This window comes from Stegodyphus dumicola, chromosome 1 (genome assembly GCF_044657685.1).
Source record: "Stegodyphus dumicola isolate Sdum_Otavi_A_Nest chromosome 1, ASM4465768v1".
Taxonomy (NCBI): Eukaryota; Metazoa; Arthropoda; class Arachnida; order Araneae; family Eresidae; genus Stegodyphus; species Stegodyphus dumicola.
The window spans coordinates 123,358,884-123,385,840 of NC_140768.1; positions in this window are offsets into that span (position 1 = coordinate 123,358,884).

The window sequence follows — 26,957 nt, forward strand, 5'->3', positions numbered from 1 at the left end:
ATCTTTTACAATGCCTTATAAGAACTTAAAAACAAATTTTATGAAATATTATAATGGTTAATTTAATAATTTTGCTATACGTTTGAAAGATTCAATATCAACAATCACTTTGAACGAGAAAGCTAGAAAAGAAATGGAATTTAACTTAGTGTGATAGATTAATTTTCTCTCACACTCATGTACAACATGTAGATAATCGAGATTTTTAACTCAGCTCATATGGACTTTGAATATTTTTTCGAAGTTATCACGATCAATGACTTGCATTACAATAGACTAATTTTGAAATTTGAAAATAAATGAATAATTTTGAAAAGAAAAAATTTGTATTAATTTCATAAGAGACATATCTGAGAAAATATCATTATCTCATCGTCGTAAGAAACATCAACTTTTAAGAATGTTTTGATTTAAATTACTAGGAGAATAAGAATCATTGTTTTGTAAAATGTTTCTCTTTGACTCAAAAATTACTTCTTTATCGCACTCGAAAGGAACAATTAATCATATATAACTATCGTATTGCATTGATGATCTTTACTTATTGTATAACATATCAAGCGAATATTTGAATAAAGTCATGTTTTCCTGTATCGGTTCATTTTACAAGTCAAATTTTACTAGCACACAGAGGTCTTTATTGCATCTTTGTTAAAATCTCAAAAAGTAAATGGAGTGCTTTATTACCAGATTTGCACTTTTAGAATTCTTTTTACTATAATAAAAACATGCATAAACTATTACGAAGAAAATTCGTATATGTCACACTTTTACTATACTTTTGGATTCATTTTCATATCATTCATTTGTGATATTTAATTAGTCCAATGCTAACAGTTTATTGATTTTCGCTTTCCCAAATGCATTTCGTATGTGACAAATACTCAATTTAGAAGATGTTATTTACTTAACGCCTTATTACATATCATGTGAATATTTAAAGAAATGCCACGTTTGTTTTCTTCTGTCAACACAAATTTAAATAGTATTTAACTATTACGCAGACGTCTTTACGTGTTTTTTAGTAAAAATTTAAAGGTCGAACTGAATAATTTATTAATAATTTTAAGGATTCTGGATATACTTTACAGAAAGACAATTTTCATAACTTATTAGCAAAATAATTTGTACATGTACTTTTCTTGTACTTGTGCTTGTAATTACACTTGTGCTTTTGGTTAATATTCAAATTACTGCTTATTTACAACACTTGACCGCTATTGAAATATTGGAAAGATTATAAACCTTTTGCTTTCCCAAAGAATTTCTGGCCACATATATTCAGTACCAAAAAATTCTCCTGAGTTACCAATATTATTACCCGTAAAACTTGCATATTTGTTTCTGTGCAAACATGTACGTGAATGGACAAATTTAATTCTTTAATGTGCATTTTCCTATATCGCAACTAAAATTTCAGATGCAAATTTTTAAATAATTTCATATTCCAAGAAATTTTCATATTTGCGATATAATCGTATTTTATCACCGTGTCTACGTATTTGCAATGTCGCGTTTTTTTTTTGTTATGTTTGTTTCGTATTTCTATGCCACTTTGCGCTTTCAGTAGTCTTTTACATACTTCTAAACTATATCGCCTTGTTACCGATACGCGTCAATGAATTTCCAATGATTTTTCTCTTTATTCACAGCCTATGAGTTATTTAAATTATGAAATTTGGGCATTTTCTGCAGTTATCTAACAGTTATTATCTAACAATATCAATGATAGCCCTAGTGTAAAATAACTACTGAAACTTGAGAATGAAAAAGACTCTTATATTTAAAACTAACAAAGCAGGAAGAACACCTGGTGCTTATAATCTCAGCGAGCCGCTTGTGACGATGTAACTTAGAGTAACAGTGAGTCAAATGTAAAATTTAAATTAAATAAGCTAGTAGTGAAAGGCTGCTTTAAATTAAATTTAGATTTCAATCAATCAATATTTTTTCTTTGGCCAGAAAAAGCACCATTCCTTCATGTATATTCAGGTTAAATTTCTGGTCATTCTGACCAGTGGTTCTTTTTACTTCCTTGTACGAAGTAAAAAGGAAGTATTGCAATTGCGAAAAGTTTCAGGCAGCATATTTCAACGAAAATATCCATTTTGACCACTATCGAATGCAATTTAACGATTTTTTTTTTTTTTTTTTTTGGTGTGTGTGTGTGTGTGTGTGATATCTGTACGTAAGGACAGAATAAAATACTCTCTTCCTTCAAAAAAATTATAAAACTGCTTTAAAATTAATTCTGAAGAGAATTTTTCGTGGCCTTTGTACAAACGTATGTACGTACATGCGTACGTACGTATCTCGCATAACTCAAAAACGAGTAGCCTCAGAACGTTGAAATTTTGTATATAGGGACTGCTATAACATGTAGATGTGCACCTCGTGATTTGGTTGCAATCGGCCGCACCAAACGTATATAAATATATTTATATATATATCCACTTTATTACCCGGCTCAGTGATCTCAGTTTCTTTACTCTTATATGTTTGTAAATTGTACATTTTTTGCTTTAAAAATGATTGAATTATGTTGTTTTTATCTTCCGGTTAAGGATTCTATGCCTTTAGTAAATCTGTGTGCAATATTTTTAGAATTATCAGCAATTTTAAAGTTGTTTAATTGCCGCTAAGCCTGTTTTTAATGGCGGCCATTGATGTTTATTTTTGAAACAGGAGACTAGTGGATTTGTTGCCAATCTAGAGAAACTTAGCTTCGCAACAACAAAGATAACGCATTCATTTATTATTGCTAATTAAATCATGCTTAATTCTTTCTGGAATTTTTTCGAGGAAATAAGTGTTTGAGATTTACTGCGTAATTTTTTTAAAGATATATTGAGTTTTATGTATTTTTGACTTCTCGCGAAGTGAGAACTGAATTAATTAAATGAGAAATACTCAAGTGTCTCTGAAAAACTGTTTCTTTTTTGTTTTGTTTGCTTAATTTCTTTTATACCTCATTCTAGCTTTATTATAGGATTTGAATAGAACATGTGGCAACGATTAGATAATTCTATTCTTTAAATGATATAAATTTCGTGCATTATGAGTTATAATATGAACGAAATATATACGTTAACTGTTGTATAATTATTGGATTATATAACAGTTAACTTAGTTTCCGTTATATAATTATTATATAAGTTAACGGTTATATAATTATTAATACTGTAAGGATCTTAAGTTTTACTAACGTTTATTTTATTTTAAATCTTTACTATCACTTCTTATTTTCTACTTCCGGCCAGAATTATAAGCGTGAAGGTTTTTATGCAAAGTTTGTCTGGCGAACGCCAAGTATTTAAGTGTGGCCTTTTTGCCAAGCGAAGGAGAGGAAGCAGTGAGTCAACGCAGGCCGCTTACCTTAGAAGTTACGCAGGTGCTGGTTGCCTTCCAGGCCAGAGGTTTTAATCCTCTTGATAAATTAATACGTATTGTAGTGTTCACAGTCTCTGTGCTACATACGCTTCGTGTTATTATAAGGCCAATCTTCCACGTGTATTATTCTAAAGTTAAATTAGAGTTTAGTTTTATTTTTTTACTTTTACGTTAGACCCCGAGTGGCGGGTCATTGTATTCCGAAGTACGGAAGTTATTCTATATAGAGAAAAATAAAGGGTTTTGTATACCCTTCGTCTGTATCCTGTCTACTTACTACAATTAGTGAACATAGCTTTAGTAAGCTCTCTGTTCCTAGTCAGTTCCTTGTATGTTCCCGAAGAAGGTTAGAAGGAACATTGAACCTAATAGTAGCGCCCAACGAAGAAGAATAACCATGGCCGAGTTTCAAGAAGAACCTGTGCTGCCTGCAGAAACGGCTCAGAATCCAGAAATGCCAGCTGCCGCCATGGAAGGATTCGGTTACATCGTCCAGACCATGCGCGCTTCGATGAAACCAGAAGCAACGTTTAACGGAAACTCACCGGTAACCAGTTTTTTGGAAAAATTGGATGACCACTTCATGCTCTACCCCGTGCACGAGTTTCAAAAAGTTACCTTAGCTACCAGCGCTTTGAGGGGCCAAGAGCTTAATTGGTTCAAATGTATCGGCAGAAGTCTCTTGGGTCAAGCAGGAAGTCCCACCTATACTTACGAAAATTTCAAGATTGCCCTACTAAAAGCCTTCCCTGTTGTAAGGGATCGTGCGAAATTAGAAACGGAACCTTTTAGTATATATCAACAAAGAATCGAAAACCTCTCGAGCTTTATTTTAAGAAAAATTCACGTTTTCAAGCTCTTGTATGGAAACCGTCCGGATCCTGAAATAATTCAAGTGATTTTGCCGAGGTTACTGCCCCAAGTGCAAGACTTTATTGAATTGAGAAATCCGACTACACTGGAAAAGTTATTTGAGCTAGCAATCCAGTTTGAAAGTAGAAGAACGGCGGACGTCGAAAGAAGACGCCAATATCAACAGCGAAACCAATTTGGTACGCCAAGACTACAGCAAACTCAAGCACATGGCTACGGAGAAAAAGCGAATCAGTGGGCAAGGAAACCCGAGCATTCAAAAACAGCCGGCGAACGTCGACAGTTCAATAGCAACCCAGGAAAAAAGTCTCAAGGCCAGGGGAAAAAGAAGGAAAGCACGGAAAGGAAAAATAATTTAAACTAAAACGGATTTCTGCGGACGAGAGGGTGCGGAAATCCGAAGGCCACGAAAACCCCTCTTCCTACAAGTTAAATACAGTAATGGTGAAAAATTTGACTCTTCCGAAGATTGAAGTCTGGGTGAATAATATCCCGGCCACCGCACTCCTGGATACCGGCGCGCAGTGTTCCTGTGTGGCAGAAGTCTTTTTTAGAAAGTATTTTCGCAAATACCGCATATATAATGCGGATAATACGACAGTATTAGCGGCGCAAGGAGAAAAATGTAAGTGCGTAGGTAAAGTACCTTTGTATATCCGTATCAAGGACGAACAAGTAAAGGTGATGTTTTTTATAGTAAAGAATCTGCAAGCACATTTGATCTTAGGAATAGACTTTCTTTCAGGCGCACAAGCTACACTGGATTTTAATGAAGCGTCCCTTAAGCTGACAATGAAACCAGTGCGTGTAGAAAAGGTTGAACCGCCAAGGTTAAATCTTGACCACCTGCCTAATGACGAGCAAGATAGAATCCGACAAGTGGTAAGTGAATTTGCTTCGTTATTTAGTGATATTCCAGGATTTACTCAGGTTACTAACCATAGTATTGACACCGGAGATGCATTGCCAGTTCGTCAAAAACCATACCGGTATGATAAGAATAAGGAAAAAATTATAGAATGGCATATTACCGATATGCTACGTAAAAAGATCATAACGCCCATCTCAAGTAGTTATGCTAGCCCGGTGGTTTTATGTAAGAAAAATAATGATTATCCTTTGGAGCATCCAAAAACGTGGAGATTCGCTATTGATTACCGTAAATTAAATTCCATAACGAAATATCCGGTATATCCGTTGCCGATCATAGAAGAAATTTTAAGGAACATAAAATCAACCAAATTTATGACGACTTTAGACTTAACGACTGGTTATTTTCAAATAGGGGTGAGGCCTGAGGACGTGCCTAAGACTGCTTTTATAACCAAGTCTGGCACTTATGCATTTTTGCGTATGCCGTTTGGCCTTTCAGGGGCCCCAGCAACATTTCAGCGATGCATGGACATTGTGTTAAGACCTGTTCTTGGAAAGTCCACATTTATCTATTTAGACGATATCATTATTACTAGTGATAATCTCGACCAACATATACAGGATTTAAGACAGGTGTTTTCTTTATTAAATGAGGCCGGTCTAAAAGTTAATGTCGAAAAGTGCAAATTTGCAGCCCCTGAATTAAAATATTTAGGTTACAAAATATCTCAAAAAGGGATCGAGACAGATGAATCAAAAATAATCGCTGTACAAAAGTATCCGACTCCAAACACGGCAAAGAAGCTCTCTTCTTTTCTAGGACTTTGTTCATATTATAGGTCCTTTATAAAAGATTTTGCGGCTATCGCTGAGCCATTGTTAAAATTAAAAAGGAAAAAGGCAAGATTCTCGTGGACGGCCGAAGCCAATAGTGCTTTCGAAAAATTAAAACAAGCATTATCGCAAGCCCCTGTGTTAAAATTTCCTGAAAAGTATGAAAATTTAGAAATTTCAGCGGATGCTTCGGATTATGCGGTAGGAGCGGTTCTTTCGCAAAATCAGCAGACCGTGCCATTTTTTAGCCGAACTTTAAATCAAACACAAAGAAACTATTCCGCGACCGAGAGAGAGGAACTTGCAGTTCTGTTAGCAGTGCAAAAGTTCCGAGTCTATTTTGGAAAGGCGCCGATAACAGTATACTCTGATCATGCGGCGGTAACTAGATTGTACTCAGGGAAAAATTTATCCCCAAGGTTAATAAGATGGGCACTCAAGCTGCAAGAATATAATCTGGTAATCAAGCATACCCCTGGAAAGGAAAATATCGTAGCAGATGCCCTATCAAGGATTAAAATAGACGAACAAGGCAATACCGTAAAGATAGCAATGCTTACAGCGTGTACGATAAATTCCCGAGAAACTGTAATAACCGAACTGGGTAAGGATCCTGAGTTTGGAAGTATTTATGAGTATTTGAAGGATCCTGGAAATTTTAGCCACCAAGATATTGTGGCGATAAGAAATAGGGCGGCCCATTACGAACTAATAGATGGTCTATTATTCTACACAAAAACTACGAATTCCAACAACGAATTTCGACCTGTTATCCCAGCTAGTCTTAGATTAAATATCCTGCATGAGCTCCATGACAGCCCTTTAGCTTCTCATGCTGGTATTCGAAAAACTATCCAACGCGTACGCGAGGCAGTCTACGTTCCTGAACTGCAAAAGTTAACAAGGGCGTATGTCCAGTCCTGCCCAACATGTCAAGCCGTTAATTATATTAATTTCCGCCCGGCCGGGTTTCTAAATAGTATTAAATCCGAATTTCCAAATGAAATAATTGGCATCGATTTATTGGGCCCTTTCCCAAAAAGTCAGTTAAATAAAAGTCGCTATCTCCTTGTTATGGTTGATCATTTTAGTAAATGGACCGAAATTGTTCCCTTAAAACGAGCCTCCGCGAAATTGGTTACCGATTCTATTTTAAATAAATATATTTTAAAATACGGGGCGCCCCTAAAAGTTATACCGGATAATGGTCCTCAATTTGTAATATATTTGAAGACATGTGCCAAAAACTGGGCATACGTCATTTAAAAATGGTCCCGTATCGGCCGCAATCAAATATAGCGGAACGGGTCAACAGAAATATAGTGAAAATTATCCGTAGTTATGTTAAAAATTTTCATAAAAGCTGGGATAACTATGTCAATGAATTTGCTTTCGCCCTTAGGACCGCAAAACATGATACAACGGGCAAAACTCCTGCTGAGTTATTTCTAGGCAGAAAGATTATAACACCGTTAGATAAACTATTTTATGTGCAACAAAGAGCCCCAGAATTTAAAATGGGTGATATAGAAAAACTAATAAAAGAAGCAAAAAAGGATACGGAAGTAGCACAAAGAAAACAGAAATTATATTATGATTTGAAACGACGGGGAATAACTTATAAAGTAGGGAATGAAGTTTTAAAAATCAAGCATTCACTTTCTTCAGCACCAGAAGATAAAACTGCCAAATTTTTTCCACGATTTGAAGGACCATATGTTATGGAAAAATTACCTCACGCTGTTGTAGTGTTAAAAGCCAGAAATGGTGAAACCTGTTCCGAAAACATTGATTAAATCAAGCCCTACTTCGATCGTAATAAAATGCAAATCTTTTCAGATCTTTTGCAGGATCCGGCACGGCAGACACCGCAGGTACAAGTTCCAGAGGTGAAAAAACGACAAGTACAAGGGCAAGCCAATGAGAGACAGAAGCAAGTGAATAGAAAATTGCCCCGCGGAAAAATGGAAGGTAACAAGAAAAAGAAGCCGTTCCACCGTCTAGAAAACAGAGTTCACGAACACCCCCAGAATGAAGAAGGGAGAAGGACGACGTATGTGAAGAGGACCAGGAGAAATGACGGCAACTATAAGCCGGCTTTAAAACGGAAGATCTACTCATCCGACAGAACTCTCCGCAGCAAAAGTCGCCGAACTGCGGAAGGGCCATCAGCGGCGGAGGAAAAGTACAAGAAAAATTTGAACGGCCAACAACGAGGTCCAAGCAGGATCACGACAGAAGTTTCCCGGTTCCGCCAAGACCAGCTGCCATCAAACGGCAAAGACCACAAGCAGAGGAGAAAAGGAAAGTATTCAAGGGTGGCCGTACTGGTGAAAAAAGGAAGCTTCCAGAGGAAAGCACTGAAGGGCGAGCCCTTACAAGAAGGAGGATCAACCAAGCTACAATCTGCAGTACCTTTAAAGACTGGGCCCAGAAAAGGATGTCCGAATATTACAAAGATAAGTAAAATTTTATGTTACTTTGCAAACTTAAGTTAATCTTTCATTCTTACTGCAAATGGCAGATTTCAAGAAGTTTTACCTCATGCGAGGTCTACCTTTATCGCCAAAAGGGCGAGAAATGAGTTGTGACCGATTTTCGTATTATGTTGTTAAATTACTCGTGCGTAAAACTAAAGTTGATGTATAATAGCGTTGTGTAAAGACTTAAATATTGTAAAAAGTTATTGTATAAATTTTATTTAAAACATTCTAGCAAGAAAGAAGTTTTAGTCTGAAAGACTTTTTGAAATGTAGTATTATTTCAATGTAGAAAGAATTGGTACTTGCTTTGAAAAGAATAGAAGTTAACAATGTACTACTAATGTATGTTTTCAAATGTGTAAAATTAACGGCATGTTGATATGTTCTTATATACATGTGAACTGTTATTTTAAATGTTAAGAAATACCGTGATATGGTAAAAGTGAAAGTAATGTTAAAAATTTGTTATTCGTGTGACTGTAAAGATTAAATCATGGCGAATATGTGGTAAAGGTTGAATGATGTAGTTAGGCTCTCTGACGCTACACTTTAGAGTTAGCCACTTTTAGAATAGTACCTCAGGGTTTAGAGTTGAAAGTAGGGTGTGTTAAGAGGTCTCGTTATGTTGAATTTTAACACGTTAGTGTTGTGATTGTAGGAGGAAGTGTGGCACACGTAGACAGAAACACATTCGTGTTTGGTGTTCTTTTACAACACATGTCAGAGAGCACGGGGAGAGATAATTAAAATAGTCATGAATGAAATAAGAATGTTAAGAGCAGTATAATTCTATATGTTACTTGCCATGTCATTGTGTAACATTTCATTAAACTAGTTTTCCTTCCAGATCTCTGGAAGGAACCAGAATTGAATAAAAGCTCCTGGTTAGATGCAGTACAGATGAAAAAAAAAAAGATTGTTGTATATCCTGGGAGCTGCTATTGTAACAAATTTCTTTTTGTTAAATTTCTAGTTTCTAGCTAAGTTGTGTTTGTAAAAGGTTGGCCTCGCGTTAGATTCTAGAGCTAAAAGTTTTCAACAAGGTCGTTTTAGACCTCAGTTTCAAACTAATTAACTCTGGCGGGAAGTATGTAAGGATCTTAAGTTTTACTAACGTTTATTTTATTTTAAATCTTTACTATCACTTCTTATTTTCTACTTCCGGCCAGAATTATAAGCGTGAAGGTTTTTATGCAAAGTTTGTCTGGCGAACGCCAAGTACTTAAGTGTGGCCTTTTTGCCAAGCGAAGGAGAGGAAGCAGTGAGTCAACGCAGGCCGCTTACCTTAGAAGTTACGCAGGTGCTGGTTGCCTTCCAGGCCAGAGGTTTTAATCCTCTTGATAAATTAATACGTATTGTAGTGTTCACAGTCTCTGTGCTACATACGCTTCGTGTTATTATAAGGCCAATCTTCCACGTGTATTATTCTAAAGTTAAATTAGAGTTTAGTTTTATTTTTTTACTTTTACGTTAGACCCCGAGTGGCGGGTCATTGTATTCCGAAGTACGGAAGTTATTCTATATAGAGAAAAATAAAGGGTTTTGTATACCCTTCGTCTGTATCCTGTCTACTTACTACAATTAGTGAACATAGCTTTAGTAAGCTCTCTGTTCCTAGTCAGGTCCTTGTATGTTCCCGAAGAAGGTTAGAAGGAACATTGAACCTGATAATACTGTTAAGTGAATCTAGCGCCAGAGTGTCGCTATGGTAAACAAATACTAGAGTGAATTTTAAAGAATGCATTTATTCTATTGTGGTTTATGGGCTGTTGGCGAAGTAGATTTAATTCAATCCAATAAGTTTAAATGAAATGCAAGAAAAAATGCGTATAATTTAATATTCCAATTTAATATTCCAATACAAGGAAGTCATGTGGTGTACAAATCAGATTTTTTTACAGGCTTTTGAAAGAGTAACTTTACTTATAATCACGCTACACATACAGAGATAGAAGGTGTAATAAATATATTTGTGATATATATGAATGTAGGAACGGACAAAAAATTATTTGGCTTAGCAATAAATCAGAGCAATATGCAGTTTGATCATATTTAGACTTATCATATTAGGAATGCTTTCTTAGAGTTGGCAACAAGAATTAAAATTCAAAATTAGATATAAGACGTCAGCCGTTTTCTATTAGCACTTACATTTTGTATTTTGTGTGCCGTATGTGTATTTGGTGTGCGTTCTGACCCATTAAAATGGTTTTCTGAATCAAAACGCCTCATAGATGTAACTTCTGCCGCCCACATGGACTTCACAAATATATATATATATATATATATATATGTCACAAAATCATACATTTTTGTAGTTTAATACAACTTCTTTGCAGTTGTATGAAATTTTATTTTAAAGCACTGCTTCAAAACGAAAAATTGCCAGATCTTTTGAATGAATAAAAATGAGGCACTGTGTCCACTGTTAAGAAAAAATTCACCCATTTTTTTACTCGTTTTATATTGTAAGTGATCAGAGCAAAATTTACGTTTGCGTACGAGAAGTTCTTGATTAATCCCTCTAGCACGCCAAGGAAGAAATGATTGGAGGATTAAGTCACACTGATACACAATAATGTCCATAAACAGGGTTAACCGCTAAAGCAGAGAGAAAGTCTTAAATCTCCCCCAATGGTGTTATCGTTCTTAAACATCTGGTGTCCTCGTACTCCAAGTACGTATATTGTGTTCAGGCTGTTTGACAGTAATGAAGCCGTTAGAAACGACTACAGGAAAATAAGAAATTTATAACAATAGAATTGTTTTTGGATTTTTTGCTTTCTTCAACAATTTTTAATAAATCTTCATAATATTGTATACTGTATAATAAACTGCAGGCATTTAATATTTGTTTTGTTCATATAAGCTATATATATATAAAGAAGAAAATCTGTTTGTTTGTCCTCTAATAACTCAGTCACTACTGTAGCTATCATCACCAAACTTTCTCGATATTTTCTGGGTCCTGAAAAAGGTCGACTTCCACTTCCCCCCCCCCCAAAAAAAAAGAAGCTAAAATCAGAGATATTAATTATAAACTCGGAAAAACGATCATTTCCGCTCTCATTTTTCCGAGTGCCAACAGTCTCGCAAGCTGGAGATGAAAATCTGCTTTATTTCGAAAGTTGTTGACACTGCCCACTTTCAAATCCTAGAGTTTGTTAATAAAAATTTCTAAGTTTTACAATGAAATAAAAATAGCATTGCCAAACATTTAAACACATTATTAACCATTCCAAAAATTCGTAGGAAGCCATTTTGACTATTCCGATCTTCGTACTACTTTAATCGGCCGAAATATTAATTGAAAACTCTGAAAAAGGTAATTTTCGCACTCATTTATCCGAGTGGCAACAGTCTAACACGTTGGAGATTAAAATTCTTTATTTCGAAAAGTGTTGCCACTGCTTGCTTTCAAACCGTAGAGCTTGTTAATGAAAAATTTGTAATTTTTACAAAATCTATATATATATAAAGAAGAATACTTGTATAATTGTGCGTTTATTTATTTGTTCGCGTAATTGGTTTCTGATGATTTTTTTGCCACATTTAATTGACTAAAATTGAATATACTTGAAATATTGGATGGAACTGAGCTTTTATGACTATTTGATTAGAATTAGGAAAATCATTAAATACTGTGTGCCATTGTTTCTGATGTAATGAGAGAGAATTAGCTTATTTTTCTATCGAAATGTTTTATATGGGTTCCATACCGCATCAGAGTAAAAAATGTATGATTATGAATTGTATTTTTTGCAACGTTATTAGAGAAGGATTATAGCGGTAACGTTCTTTTTGTTGTTAGATACATTACTCTCAATTTAACTTAACTGGCATCGGGTACTTCCGCTAGTTTAATCAATAAACTGCAGTCATTTAATATTAGTTTTGTTCATATAATTTAATTAAAAAACTGCAGACATGTAATATTAGTTTTTATTGTATTTCACATGTAAGTTTCAGAAATCCTCTAATGGTGAGGCTGCAAATAACATTTGAAATAAAACAAGAGATCCTGCTTGATAAACATCTGATTGATTGAAACGGATTGGTTCGAAAATAATTCGCAATACACAAAGGAATGTTCAAGACACTTTTCTAAATTGAGATTGTTTAATTTCTTTTAAATAATGGAAAATGGCAAGTGTACAGTATTGAATGAAATAAGTATAAGAAATCTACGAGCGCCTGTTTCTGTTGGATTTCTAAATAAATTTTCTGCTTTTTTGCTTTCCAAACAGGTATAATTAACAGAACATGAAAAAAAAAAAAAAATAGCTTTCCTTTGCGGTTCCGCATTCTATATTCTGAAAACATGTATATGCGTATTTTATTTTGTTTTTGCGTGTAATTCAAATAATTCAAATCTGTCGAGCAGTACGTAAATTTTATAATTCTGAAAAATAGGAATAAACTTTACCTTTAGTATTAAGGATTAAATAATGGCATAAATATTCCGTTTTATATCGCATGCTGAAAATATTTGAAGCTGGCGCAAACTGACACAAGTGTTAATCATACGGTGCTAAGCCAACCAGCTGCCAAGTAATTAAGTCGCTGAGCACTGGTAGTTCGCTCCGGGGTTCGAATCCCGGCGAACGGGCATGGCTGCATGGGTGTTTTCGTGATTTTGCTCGTGCGTAACGTGTATACGATTCAGTTTCCTTTAGAAAGTCCTCTACGATGACACTTCTTTCCCTAGGCAGATACTCCTCAAGTGATTTTCATAATTAAATAAACCAAACCAATGGATCAAGAGGTGTTAAACGCTGTTTAAAAAATGAATCCTATAGAAATGGATTTTGAAACGTATTTCACATTTCTGTATTGAATGCTAATTTTCTGACTTTCATTTTTTAATTTATGGGCATTTTACAATTTAGTATGCGATCATAACTAATCCTTAAACCATACACAATTATGTGAAATTGAAACTTACGCCGCCCGGACGGTGTAGTGATTAGGGAAGCCTACAGCGGTGCAAAAGGGCCCGGGTTCAAATCCTGGACAAAGCGTAAAAAACTCAAAATTGTCTTCTATGTTTATTTATCTAATTAATGAAAGGAAAAATTTGTTTTGTTTTTGTTACATTTCTTTTTAAATTCGATACCATATTTTCTAAGGCAGAATTATTCCACTTCTTTCAATAACTTACAGACACTGACTTTTAAAAGAAACGTTACCGGAACAATTTTTTCATAAAAGAAGACACTTTTGCATTTATTCCTCGAAAAGTGTGAATTCTATTACCCCACCTCTTTCCCACGAGACGAGGTTTTGTTTGCCTTAAAAGTGAAGTTCGATTTAAATTCATTCTACATCTGCAAATTTTTCTGTAAAATACGGAAATTATGCATATTATTTTTCATTATTAATTCCAGAAAAAGAAAGCGAAAAAAAATAACTTGTGGGATTCTTCTTATGTTATGTTGACTGAAAACACACATAAACGCTTAGATTTCTTGAGAACGGGAATTAAATGTTTTTAAACTTGGAGTTTCAATTTAGATAATTTAATCATCATTTTGAAGACCTTTATTTTAAGAAGGTTAAAGTCCTCTAGCTAGTACAGGTTTTTAACCGCGCAGTTTTGTTTAATTTCTAGAACTTGATGAGATGCAGATAAAATAATTATTCTCGTATGTTTTACCATTTATTTTTCTCTAAAGAAGTATGCGATTTAAACATTTCTAACGTTCTCTGATTTTCACATATTTACCATGTATTCGTAAATATTACTTTGGGTTTTATCCATCGAAGAGTAATTTATGAATTATAGACAACACATCTTTGGTTGATATAAAAGAATTATTAATTTTAGAACATTAGGTTCTAAAATTGTTGACACTGAGACTAGCGTAATCCTAACGACAAAGTGGTTAGGTTATAAGAATAGGGCCAAACACCCAACTGATATCTGCCTAAGAGAGGGCATGCCTTCGTGGAAGGCTTTCTAAGGGGAACTACCTCGTATTAACGTTACCAACTATGCAGCCACCCCGTTCAGCTGGTTTTGAAACGAGGTCGAACTAAGAGTATTCTTTAATCGCTGTCTTTATCGGCTTCGTGAACGAAGTTCAGTTTTCTTGGGCACCTGGGGAAACCCTTTCCCAGTCTAACAGGTAGCCAGTTTCCGAATATTGTCTATCGTGAGAATGTGTTTAACCGCTGAACTACCGATAGGAGGAGCCATCAGTCGGTGTAAAGCGAACGTCATTTTCACTCACGCTAATCGGCCAGGCCCCGAAGGCGCTTAGATATTTATCTGTTTCATTATATGTATTATATGTCTAGACACTGAAACTTTAAGGGGATTCTAACTCCCTTAATGCTACTCGTGAAATATTATTTGTATATTCGAAATACTTTTGTTATGGGCTATAAATAACTGTAGAACTTCATCTTTAACTCGCGAAACACTTAGATTTTTGCTTCTCGACAGTGGCTTTTATTCAGGATATCTAGAATTTTATTCAAGATATTTAGAATTTTATTCAGGACGTCATCTATTCAGAAAAACTGATTGAGGCTGTTTCAGACACAATAGTTTATGGGCGCAGCGGTTGGCTGTGAGGTAACAAAAACAAATATATGGCGATATTTCTATGTAAAGCTATGGGCTACGCTAGAGAAGTATGCGCATGGCGTTCACTCAAGGAAAGGCATGGTATGTCATTTCCTATGACACGTTTTTCCCGTTAGTTTTTTTTTTTTTTTTTTTTTTTTTTTAACCTTTTTTCTAACAGCTTGATCTTTCAATGTTTAATTTGTCGATCGCATTCTACGTTAAAAATGTATTTGCGAAATGGACTGGTTAGCTAAGTCACGAGACGTAAACCTAATTCAGGTTCCGAAGAAGGAAACTTTTGTTTATGAATCTTTGCGAAGAAGAATAGCATTCACAGTTAACGAAGAAGGAGATTTTTTGAGCCAAAATAATATGAATATCCTGATTATACTTATATATCATAATTCTTTCCGAAGTTCATAAAAATAATATGAAATAATGAATATAAAAATTGAAATGCTTTTAATTGTTTATAAAACTGTTGTTTTTACTTCCTTGTACGAAGTAAAAAGGAAGTATTGTATTCGCGAAAAGTTTCTGGCATCATATTTCAAAGCAAATATCCATTTTCACCGCTGTCGAATGCAATTTAACGATGTTTATGCGTGACATATGTACGTAAGGACAGAGTAAAAGACTCTTTTCCTCCAAAAAAATTATAAAATTGCTTTAAAATGAATTCTGAAGAGGATTTTTCGTGGTGTGTATAAGTACGTACGTATGTATCACGCATAACTCAGAAACCAGTAGCCTCGGAACGTTGGAATTTTGTATATAGGGGACTGCTACAACATGCAGATGTGAACCTCGTATTTTGGTTGCAATCGGCCGCACCAAACGTATATATAAATATATTTATATATATATATCCACTCCGTTACCCGGCTCAGTGATCTCAGTTTGTTTACTCTTATATATTTGTAAATTGTGCATTTTTTGTATTAAAAAATGTTTGAATTATGTTGTTCTTATCTTTCAGTTAAGGTTTAACTTTGTAAACGCTTTTAAGTGAACCTAGGGCCAGAGTGTCGCTATGGTAAACAAATATAGTGAATTTTAAAGAGTGCGTTTATTCTATTCTGGTTTATGCGCTATCGACAAAGTAGGTTTAATTCAATCCAATAAGTTTAAATGAAATGCAAGGAAAAATGGGTATAATTTAATATTCCGTACAAGGAAGTCATGTGTTGCACACGTCAGATTTTTTTAAAATTCATAAGTCACAGGTAATCTAATACTATCATATATTTGTAATCCATGAAGATATATATCATCCAAAAGATGAAAATTTAAATGTTTAGTCATTAATTTACTTTATTCTTTTCTATATATTAATTTCTCATAAAAGTGATGAAAACAAAAAAGATAACTTAATAGCATTATATACTTGAAGTGCTCTACAGTTTAGTATAATATATCCTTATAAAAGTTCTTTGTTTTGCGGTAAACAGACATATGATCAAGATTTCTTCGATGATTCGCTCGTTTCATTTGACTTCCTTCCATATCGTGTATATCGTTTCTATTGTCAAGAGGCAAAGACCAAAAAATAATTATTTTGCATATTTCGACAGGTATTGTAATAAGAAACGTTACATTGTTACATTCTGATAATAAACTGAAAAGTAAATGAAGATGGAAACATAATTTTTTTTCACCTATCCACTCACATAATAATAGTCCCCCCCCCTTGGTAAGAAATAACACTGCAAGCAAAGCAGATCTGCATTCTGGTGCAACTTGTGTATTACAACGATATCAACAGAATATATATCATTTATGTTTTTACACTGAAATCAATTTAGAAAGTAATAATTTACACACTTTCGTTTACGACTTACGATTTCTATCACAACTAGCACAGTATTTGTATTCATCATCGAGCAAGAAATTTTAATAACGCCTGTGTTTACCAAATAACAATAAACCAAAAATTTTCTTATTTTGCTAGGTAAACGCAGACGAAATTTAATTTGTGTTTTTCATGTCTCGAAAGCACGACTTAAAATATATATGATTCGTGTATATCATTGTTCTAACATAGGTATTCTGACATAAAATCGGACTTTTTCTGACAGGGCATACCAATTTTGTTCACTATTTAGTTTCCATGATTCAAATTATTGATAAATATTGAATTTTATAATATTTGGTAAAAACTTACTGAGAAATTTAAAAAATCTTTCAGCTTGCTGAAAGAATAATTGATGTGGAGAAATTCTTAATTTATGGTAGCCTACTTTCCTTTAAATTTCATTCTGCACGATGGTAAAAAAGGTGCATCATCCATTCTTTCAAATAATTTTAACGAAGAGCGTAAACCATATTTGGTGTTATTTACTATTACAATAAATATGCCAAATTTCGAAACGCGGAAATACATAAATTTATTTATATCTTGAGAAATATGCAGTATAAAACTCTAATTTCTTGTAGGTGTGCCTAGAAATACATCTACTTTAAAGTGACGGTTAAAGTTTTATAGGTTGCAATTTAAACGGTTTTTCGAAAAATTTTTAAAAATTACTAAAAATTATAAATTTTATTTTATTTTTAAAATAAAATTATTTTATTTATTTATTTATTTATTTAAATAAATCAGAAAATATGGAATCTTTATTTGAATTAAACCTAATTTCGAACTGTGAAAGAAGGAATCAAGTAAGTTTAATAAAAAGAAATATTAATGAATATATACCAAATTCAACCGAATATATACCAAATTTTGAATATATACCGAATATATACCAAATTTTGAGAGCTAATCTTTTGAAAACTACTTTTGCGATTTTCACAAAATTTGGCACTTCTGTATAATTTAGGTCCTACAATCTAAATATAGGAAAAAAAAGGTATTTCATTACAGGAAAAGTCCGATTTCATGTCAAAACAGCTATATCAGAATAATACTATGTATAAATCTAATAAATATCCTGAGTCTAGCTTTCGAAACTTAAAAACGCAAGTTAAATTTCGTCAATCGCCCCAATTAAACGGCGATAGAACTGTCCTTTTTTTGTGGAAAGTATACAACTTGAACTAAAATAAATTAATACTGAATAAAATGAAGCTAATAAATTTTCAGTACGCAGCAAACACATTTTCTGCTAGTAGTAATTCAGCTATTACACTAGCATTCAACTAATGTACTAGCAGTAGTTCATTGATATTAAAATTTGCACATGTAACAAGAAGAATATTGAAGAAATGTTTAGAAATGTAATTAAGTAATTAGCCCATATTTAATGAAGAGTAATAAATATTTTTGACATGTAATTTAAAATAAATGATGAATGTTTTTAGTACGTTAAAGTGTACCTTCGGAATGCATTTTTCGAAAAGGTAAATTATACATGTATATAAAACCAATTTAAAGTACACCTGTCAGAATTAATTTAGTTCATGCTTTCATTTTTACTATTTTTCTTTCTATATTCATATTTTACACTGTTCATCTTATCTTCGGCAATTACGATAAGTATTAGAGTTTTAAAATCAATGTGGAAATTTGAAAGAAAATTACATGAAAGGTTTTTCTCGAGGAAGTCACGATGGGGAAGTGTAAAATAAATTCCGAGAAAATTATTTCTATGAATATTTAAGGAATTTTCTCGTCTTCCAGCAAAGCATTTGCATAAAGAGATATATTATTCATAAAGTAGGAGATATTAATGGCTATAAGAAGCTTACTTGCCGCAAGAGTGCTTGAAAAGCTAATATAAAATGCGATAGACGAGGAAACAGTTTCATTTTAAATTTACGTACTATCAAAATAAATTTACCTTCAAGAGGATCTATCAAGTAGATTCTGAAATCGAAGAATTGTTGTTTGTAATAAAAGAACGAATAAAATCGTTTATATGAGCTACCTTACGCTATAATAAAATTTTAAACTAAATTCGAAGCTAATGAGTTTCATAAATATTTTAAAGTTTTACAGGAATAGAAGGCTCTAAAGAATAAAATAATGTTTTATATTTTTATTCAATTTCTTTGACATCCTTCTTGAAGTTATCTTCACTTCTGAAAAATTGCACGCTTACATTTTCTCCAAACAAGTTGTTTATAATCATAAGATTACTTCAAAATGTTTTCCTACTGTAATGCAAATGTTTTGCATTAAGTACATTGTGCGGCTATAACGTTTTGTAAGTAAATTCGTGCAAAATCTGAAGTTGAACGAAACAATCTTCTTTTGTTTCTTAGCCTGCAATATAAAATTATGCTAGAGCTTATGTATATACCGCTTGTCACATTTATTCAGCTGTTTAATTTCTTAACAGTTTTCTTCTTTTCGAACACCGTTCAAGTCTCCGGCTACAGACTTTTGAATATCTCCAATGGTACTAAAGTAAATTACCTTTGAGGTGAAATTTCATAAAAGAGAGAGTTGTCCGCCTTTTTTAAATCTAGTGAATAAATAGGTTGGTTGAGGATTATGATCTTCTTTTTTGTCAGAAGCTTTTTTATGAGATCGGAATTTTTGACGGCTCGTTGAGTAGCAGAATCTTCAAAGAAAAAACGACAACTAATTATTCTTTCTTCAAGATCTTCGGCAATAGTCGTAGTTTGCTATATAAAGTTCTAGTTAATTTGCGTGTTCTTGGCTACTTGAACTTTGTGGAAGTCTCTAGCAACTATTCGCTGATCTTCCTACAACCATAAATCAGAAGTCAAAAGAAGGTTAAAATACCTTTTTATTCACTCAAACACTCACGGCCCCTTCTCGGGATTACAGAAAAGCCCTCGACTTGGGCTTTAACTTAAGATAGAAAATAAGAAACTAAACTAATTCTAACTAGCTAAACATTGGCCGAAGGTGTCCAAACATAGCAACCGAGTTGGTTCGTAATTAAACCTCATTACTACAGGCTAACAGGCACGTAAGACTACGGCCGTACGTAGTAAGATAGACTTAAAGCAATGATGTGGCCCGAAGGCAGAACACGCTCTTCTGAAAACATCTGAGCTCTTCTACTGAAGTGACGGAACTTTCGATTAAATACTAGATTAGTAGAAAATTATTAAATACATAAAAATTACATATAATTAAAAATAAATAAATTTAATATTATCGAATACATAAAATAAATTAAATAAATTCATGTACATAAAATATGATACTAAAATCTCATTCTGGCATGGAGTTGTAGGTGGAAAACAAGAATTTAAAGGAAAGGTTTTCAAAATTAAGAATAACTATTAGAAAATTAAAATAAAGCCTACAGCTTTACTCGACTTTTCAAATGTCTCCTTTGTCGTGTTTCTAGTTACACTGTAAAACATTATTTCTGCCGTTTACTTAATTTTCTAATTAATAGCAGTAGAGATTAACTGGATCAAACCCAATGATATGTTGCATACAAAAGTAGTGTGAAAGTACCGGTTCAGCGCCAGGAGTCGCAATGCGCAACAAGTTTGCCGGCGGATTGGGGAGGCTGCGCAAGCGGAGTCACAGCAGATAAGAAGGAGTCTTGATTGATTCTTCATTTAGTGGATAAGATGGCGTCACACTTTGATAAGAGATTATCTTTGATTGATTTTCCGTAGGTTCTTGTTAATCGATGTTTAGCCTTTGTATTTTTCTTCGTATTCCAGGTATTTTACTACATATATGATGATTATTTCCTAGGTACCCTTAACGGCGCTTATTTTCGAATTTAATCATTGATTCAGAAGGCCTTAATTATAGATGTAGATATTTTTTATGTTTTCATATATTTTTAAGACCTTTTAATTCCCTATATACCCAGAATTTTATCTTTGTAGACTCCTATATATGGTCTTAGTCATTAAACTGTCACTTAAACAATACAGAAGACACCGGTCATTTTCGCAAAATAATTTTAAAAAAATTGCGATCAACAGTTTTTTTTTTTTTTTTTTGATCGCTCATATATCAACTAAATTTTAATTTAAGTATTTTTTAATTGCCATGGATTTTCGCTTTGATTGGAACGGATTGAAGATTCTATCATCGGACTTATGCTTATCATATTTTAATTCCCTCAGATTGAAAATCTGTTAAGCAGTAACTGGATAACTGGATATAAAGACTAGATTTTATTTAGTATCACACATTCATTTCATATTACCAAACGTATAAACCATCGATATAACTACAATTTAAACATTAATTTATCGCAGCAACTGATATTTATAATTAATTATCAATCTGTTTTTTAAGTATGTCTATCAAATGCTTGACTATAAACTGAAGAATATACTAAGATACTGGTAAACTGAAATATCTGCATTTTGTTGACAAATTTCTATAATTTGTGTACTAATGTTTCCGTTTTGTTAAATATGTCATCCCTGATAGCAGCAGTAACTGAAAATTCTCATTTGATTGGAAATGTCAACACTAACCTGTGGCGCTGTCACATTAATTTAATCTAAATCATGAATGCCCTATGAGCTGATATGCAAGCAGTTTACAAACTTTATCAGATTCTTTCGACGTCAGTTTTGTACTAAACATGTTAGAGTGCTTTTTTCCCACAGGAGTTCGTTGATTATAAATATTTTTTATTATAAGAACAGATTTTATTGAAATTTTATGTCTTAATTAAACGAAGAGAAAGCATTCACAGAAGTAGCATGTAACTAGTGTATTTGCTAATTTAATACACTTGAGTGCATCATGTCTTCGAGACGTCAATGACTTTCGTTTTCGGGGTTAATTTGCCCCATCTTGATTTGTAAGCAATTTAATTTTCGAAAGTCATTACATACGTAGTTTATTTTACACTAATGACTAGCTTTATAGATACATTTTTCTGCAATTACTCAAAATAGTTTCCACTCACATTAGATAAATTTATACCACATAAAACAAATGAAAATAGCTTGTTTCAAGCAGAGGTCGCTCATGATCATTATTGACCCGAATGGATCCAGGTTATGAATCCAAACTATAAATATAAATAGCAGGAGTCTCGTGACTCCTGATATTGATATTTATAGTTTGCCCGTTCCAAAGCCGTTCAAAGGCTACAGCATTTGCGGAGACACGATAATTGTTATTAAATGTATGGCTTTTGCTGAATTATATAAATGCCCGACCTTCGAAAACAGACACTGCTACGGCAAACTTCTGTTGCTCGCTAGCTAAATACAAAGAAAGAAACTGGTTTTTCAGCCCTTCCATAAAAATTATTACAGGTGTCCCTAGCGTCAAAACTGATAGCTAGCTTCACTGAAGCTCACAAGATATTTGATATAGTCGAAACTTCCTTTTGGCTGCAATATTACCAGGGCTAAACTAAAATTTACGGAATTTTCAGGTATACGTCGCGTTAGGCTGCGTTCAGACGGCAACATAACGTCACAGAGGCATAATTACTAGGTACAAAATGCGGGAATTCCGTTCCCACCTGCAGTACAGTTTCTAAACTGCACCCACTTAAAAGAGAAGCTAAATTTACGCACTCATGGATGTGTCTACATCTTTCCCGCTCTGTTTTCACATTCAGGTTTCGCGCGTTTGCTCTGATCGGTCGACGCTTATCCCAAGTCGGCATAAAGTTGAAAACTGTGAACTTTATGCCAAGAGCTCTAAACCAGATTTTGTGATGCAGCGCAGATTGGTTGCCTGGCAACGCCAGCTCAGCTTAAACCACTTATGCCGTTTATACCATGGTCTGAACGCAGCTTTAGGTGCTAGTGTACAGAAAACTTCTTTAAATGCTACTTCTGGCTTTGCGTAAACAGTCAGGTGACTTATTGCCAATCAAAGAGGTTAAAAACAACTTTTCATTAAACCAAAATATTTCTTAAGTTTGTGTGAGAGAACCTTTATAACTGTAAGAAAGTAAGCTAATACTGTATGAAACATCAGTGTATATATCGTAATTATTCTCATATTTTCCCCTTCTATCTATTGATTTTACTGCCGAAAAGAGTAAGGGGAAAACTGCGCTGAGAATGCTAATGGCTTAAATATAGCACATTGAAAAGCACACATAAAGACACATTATTACTATTGTACTATTTATTTCAAAAGGCATATCAATTTCAAAAATACCTTCTTTTTTTTATTTGCACAAAATAAATCCCATTTGCGCATACATTTTCCATTGGTACACTAAATCATAAGTTTCTAAATCATTTGCTGAGGACACTAAGAGGACAATATGGGAGTAAATACCGTAATATTATTATGTTCATTTGTTCATAAACACACTTTATGAAACTGGAATTATAGCTGTTATGTTACCAATTACTAAAAGGCCGTTACCCCTCATTTTACCTCAGTAAACTTCTTAAACTTCCCTCTCTTCTTTGTACCACTTTGTAGAATACTCAAAGAAATGTCAGTAAAATATTAAATACAGATAATTTGAATTAAACTGTAAACACATTTAAGAAAAACATATGAATTTCCCTATGTGCGATGTTCCAGGCATGTAATATATGGCATTAGAGAAGTCTGTTTTTAATTAAAATAATCTGTTTTAAATCTTTTGCAGCGGACGTGCCCAGGACGCCTGCTGATACGAATATCATATATGCGTCCTGTCGCTAGTGTTCTCCCTGTAACGTTAACGCATGTTTCATTAGTTTATCGGACTTGTTAAATAAGTTGAAAGTCATTCCTTTTTCGTTGTCTGAGTACTCACCTTAGCTGAAGAGACGTTTCCCTGCCATCCAAGAAGACGCATACAAAATTTTAAGGTGCCTGTCTTACGGTAATTGGCTTTTCTGCATCTGATAGAAATCAGCAAGCAAAACAAACACCGGCAGTCTAGATGATTTACATCAATATCGTCAATTTACTCACAAAAGCTGTAGAGTCATTAGGTTATTTTGAAACAGGAGATGTATAAAATATCCAGTGCCCTCGCCAGGACTCGAACCTGCACCTCTCGAATACGCGCCGAGTGTGCTACCGTTACATCTCGAAGGCATGCTGGAAGAAGGGAGAAAATATCTTATTAACTTTCCCTTTTAATGGGCGACTGGAGATTAGGGAACCCGATTGCCAAATCCTGGTATTGACGAATTATAGTCCACCAACTTTTAATTCGGGAGCGAATAAGTTATTTTGAAACATGAATGCATGAAAAATGAGGAATGCCTTTGTTAAGACTTGAACCTCGACCTCTCGATTACGCGCCAAGTGTGCCACCGTTACATCAGGAAGGCATGCTGGAAGGAGGGAGAAATGATGTTATTAAATTTTTCTCGGTCTAGTGGCTCAGGCTTTGACCATTGTTTTAGGTTGTAATGTTTTATTACTGTCCAATCGTGCTGTTATCTTTCTTAATACAGCCCAATACTGCATTAATCTAATCACAACTAAAATAATTTTTATTTTAATTACTTTATATTATAGCGAAGTTTAGGTCTAAGACAAATACTAATTATTTTAACTCCTAAACGTATACACCTATATTTTTCTACACATATGTGCTGCTATTTCTACACATATCGTTTGTTTTGCTGTTGCAATACTTCGCAAATTATTTCTTATTACCTGTATTTAAAATCTGCTTCTCCTAGATACTAAAAATCTGAGAAAGTCAGTTCCGAAATACTGCAATCTGAAGATGTCTAAAATTATACCAAATATATTTTCTAAGCAGAAAAAAAAAAAAAAAAAAAAAAAAAAGTCATCCTATGCAACATTTTTCAGTTGAATGAAGCATGATATATGATGCTCTCAATTCCTTTTTCAAACAGAAAACATATCTTCTTTATTCAGCTTTCAAAATGGAGTAAAATTCCGCTTAAATCTACTTTTTAACTGAAAGAAAACAGAAAAAATAATCTCCATTTCATTAGAGGTATTCTTCTCCCACTAAGTAAGAAAATTCTTTTATCGCTCATTTATAGCTAACTTACCTTGTTCCTTTTTTATTTGATACCATTGAAACCTTTGGCACTTCGTCAAGTTTTAGGGTGTTGTCATATAGAACAAAGAACACCTACAGTGCCTTTCGTGTCTGCGTTTAATAGATCTTTCAAGTTATTAGGAAAAATTTTTAATTTGAGCCAAATTCAGAAATACAATATAACTATTTTTTATATTATATTATGATCCCTAATACCTCTTTCATGTAGATCATTATTTATAGCTATGCAAATACATAAAGGAGTTAAAAATCCCATGATCATAAAAGAAGGAATGCATAAGATAAAATTGCAAAGAATGACGGTAATTTAATATAACTGCATTAATGTAAAAGCTATCAAAACTTTCTAAAAAATTAAAAGTTTCGAAAATTTTTCACGACCACATGATATAGCTGAATTAATTTATGCTGTCAGTTTAGCTCATTCAGTATTTTAAAAAGCCGTTATTAATAGGCAGTTTGTTAGTTTGAAGTTTTGGCTAATATAAAAGGTGAAGTCTCGAAATTCTGCAATAAAAGCGGAAATTATTTCTGGAATACTCTCCTAATTTGAGCAATATTATTATTTCTAGTATTTTAGAATTTATAACAATCCCTTGATTTTGAATTCACAAATTAATAACTCTATAATAGTTGTGTAACAGAAAATTCTTCATTTTTACTTTGTAAGGATTATGTTAATTTTATTAACAGTTAAATTTTAAGTTAAAGTTCCTTTCCTGTCAAATTCTTAACTTCAACTTACTACTTCCGGCCAGAACTTAGTTTTGGAATCTTGCTGAATATTTAATGAGGAGGAGCGGTATTTAAACCACGAAGTTACTTCCGGAGTCAGAGAGAATCAGAGTTTCTGATTTACGAGCGTCTGCCGTTTTGGCCACTCTCTCTCTCGAAGCTGTTATTACGCTCGGCCGTACTCAGGCCCTTGCTAAGCTTCGTAGTCAAATAAGTTAAGGGGCCAACACGATTTGAACCTTGATAGCTTCGGCTATACTTCTTTAGTTAATCTTAGTTTTAGTTTAATTCTTAGTCTTTTAAGTTCAAGGTCCAAGTGCGGGCTTTGCGTTACCCTTCTATCTTGTTGTTTCTTGTCACCGAACACATGCGATTATTCGCTTATCAGTTCTTAGATTCTTCATTTCCAACATTAACTTAGAATTCCAAAGTCAGGAACTCTACATTTGGGGCCCGAAAAGTTTTTTTAACGGACAAGTCGTTAGAATCCGGGAAGTTTACGTTGACCCCTCCGACCTTTCAGGTCCCACTAATATCCGCGAATCCAGTAGAAGGGTTTGGATTCCTCGTAGCTCGAAAGCATCTATGAAACCAACAGCAACATTTGACGGCAAGGGCTCAGTCCTGACATTTTTGGAGCAATGGACCTACATTTCACCTTACACCCTGTGAATCAGCTACAAAAGGTGATTATAGCTACTACAGCCTTAAAAGGTCAAGCCCTTAGCTAGCAGAAGAGTATAAGAAAGTTCTTGTTGGTGGACCCAGGATCTGAATCATATAACTGGGAAAATTTTAAGTCTGCATTACCAAAAGCATTTCTAGTCGTTAATGATCCTGCGAAGCTTGAATCAGAATTGTATAGTAAATACCAAGGCGGTTTCGAGGATTTGACGGAGTTCATTTTAAGAAAAGTTCATATTTAAATCTATTATACGGGAAAAGGCTAAAGAAATTATCGAAGTGATTCTACCGCGTCTTCTACCGTCAGCGCAAAATTTCCTCGAAGTGCGTAATCCGCAAACATTAGAAGTTCTATTTCAGCTTGCAGTGAAATTCCACTGTAGAAGGAACCCGGAGAAAGCGCGTGCAAGTCAGTTTGGCCAGTACTCAAGATTTACTGCCCAAAAGAAAACCACAAGTACAAGGCGTATCGACAGTACAAGGCGTATCGACAGACGGAAAAAAGTGAAAAGTTCAATAACAAGAGTGCAGATAAATCTAAGGCCGGTGGATATAAAAATCAGCGAAAAGAGGCGGCAGGTAACCAGAATTTAAACGCAAACCGGTGATCGAGATGTGGCAACGGTCACCGAGTGGTAAAGAAGACCCCTC